Source organism: Tamandua tetradactyla, chromosome 10 (genome assembly GCF_023851605.1).
Source record: "Tamandua tetradactyla isolate mTamTet1 chromosome 10, mTamTet1.pri, whole genome shotgun sequence".
NCBI lineage: Eukaryota > Metazoa > Chordata > Mammalia > Pilosa > Myrmecophagidae > Tamandua > Tamandua tetradactyla.
Genome location: NC_135336.1, coordinates 16,483,041 through 16,485,425, shown reverse-complemented (window position 1 = coordinate 16,485,425; position 2,385 = coordinate 16,483,041).

Below are 2,385 nucleotides of genomic sequence, written 5' to 3'. Positions count from 1 at the left end.
AAATTTCCATCCCTTTCTGCACCCAGTCCCCAGAGAAGCAGACATTCGAGGGGCTGGGGAAAGGAGGGAGTTGGGGCCTTGTTGGTTGGGGGCCCAGAGTGGCCCTTGACTCCCAGTTCTGGCAGAACAAGCTCTGAGTGGAATCTGCTGTCTGGGTGGGGCAGGGGGCTTGCGCTAGGGCTGGTGGGCCTTTGACCAACTCAGAAGACAAAACTGATCCACAGCAGAAAGTTTCTATCAGAACCCAGGATTCGGCATGGGCAGGATTGTTTGGCTTTATTTATAAAACAAACCAACATTTTTCATTAGCAGTAACCCAGCAGTGGGCCCCTGCTGTCACCTGGCAATCAAATATCACACATCACTCACGCAGTTCACACCTTCGATGGCTCACAGTGCAGGTTTCTCACCCAGGGAAGCCCACAGGCCCAGGCCACACAAATACATTTCTCAGTGCACAAATCTCTCTTAACAACAACAAAAATCAGACAATCATTAGGTCAGAGAAGAACCAGGCGTGAATCATTGACTCTCTGAAGTGAGTTGGGTTCTAAGCTTGCAGCAGCGGCTGAGCTCCTGCTGGGCCCGCGCAGGTGGGGTGGTGGCAGCCCCAGCATGGTGACTGGGACTCCTTGGGATGGCACGGCTATTGCCAAGATGCCGCCAGGGGCCTCCCTCCCCACTGAGCCATGGAAGGGGTCCGTCCAGCGCCTACAGGTGGGGGCGAGCCGCTGGGATCCAGCGTGTCATCTCTGTCCCCGAGGCCCCCGCAGCCGGGGATGCAAATAGCTCCAAGCCCACGCGCTCCCGGTCTGCTGACAAGCCTGCTCGCTCCTGTTTTTTTTTTTTTTTTTTTCTTTTTATACTTTTTTAAGGGAGCAAAATTCAGAGAAGAGCTGTCGGTTCTGGAAACTTTTTTCTGGCTTCTTAGACAACCATGGCAATAATGGCATAGAGAGAAGATTCTCTCCAGGCACTTTCTGCTGACACTCGCAGGGATGGGACGTGAGGAGGACCCTCCCTCTGGAGGAGATGGTTCTCAGGCCCAGTGGGTGCAGGCTGGGCGAGGGGCCCTCCAGCCCACACTGTGAGGAGACAGGGCTCTCTCGGGACCTAACCCGGCCTGTGACAAAGAGAGTGGTATCTCCCTGTCTCCAGCTGCCTGGGAGGTCTGCGCACTCCCTTCTCCGGTGCTTGGAGCTTCCTGGGCCTCCTGAGACTGCCCCCTTTGGTGTGGAGGCAGCTGGAAGGCCAGGAGCAGGCTGAAGAGTGCCAGGCACTATACGGGGGGTTAGGGGGAAGCAGGGTACAAGCTGAGATGGAGCCTGAGAGGAGGAAACTCAAGAGTGGGGATTTTAGCTGACCTGGCCGAATCCTAGGACCAAGCCTGGTGCAGCTAAATTCACAGAGAGGCGGGACACACGGGAGCAGGTCGCATTCTGAGGCCTGCCTTCCTTACAGCAGATGGGTGTTTGCGCAGGATTTTAGACCTTTCACCCTGCACTAAGCACCCACCCCCACCCCAACCTGGGAAAATTTTTGCTGAGAAGCATTTTCTTCATCTGAGGTTCCTTGAGGTTTTATCCCTGTGTTTCACACCTGACCTCCCCCTTCCTTCCCCCCAGCCCCACCATAACCAGGCGCCCAGTGGGCAGGGGACGCCTCAAGCCACAGAAGACAAGGACAGAGGGCCGAACGTGCCTGGCGGCTTTGCCTTCCTGGCTGCAGCCTCGTCTGAACAGATGCAGTGTCCTCAGAAGGGGGCTGGACGTCGAGCCTAGAGGACAGACAGACAGCAGGGGCAGACGGGGAGGTGGCGGGCATGCCGGCCTACACAGAGGCTGTAGCGTCCATTCCCTGGAAGGGCAAGTGGGAGCCATCAGCAGAGGAGCCAGCAGGCCCTCTCGTGTCTCACCAGGCCCCACCGGGGCGCCTCTGCAGGACAAGCTCTGTCCTCCAGCAGGGAGGGCCCTGTGGGAAGCCAGGGCTCAGCCTGTTTCCTTGGTAACTGGACTTTTCCGAGCCCAGGCCTGTGAGGCTCCCTGTGGGGGGAGAGGATCTGCAGGGGGGCGGGCCTGTGCCAGCCTGTGGGTGGGTGGGGGCCGGGGGTGGCCAGCGCTGGCCGCAGGTGCTGGAGGTGGCAGGTGCGCCTGGGAGGCAGGAGGCTGGGCCCCAGCATCGGGACCTGCTCACGTCCAGCTTGAGCTGGGGGACTCTTCTCTAATGCTCGGCTTTATTCCAGTTCAAAGCAACCATAGAAACTTCTCTTTCGTGTCGGAAATCGCAGCTCTGAGGCGCTCTGTGATTTCTCACATTTTCCTCTCCTGTCGCATGTGTCTTCTCTGAACAGTGTTAACCGGATTTACCGAGGAGAACAGCCTTATT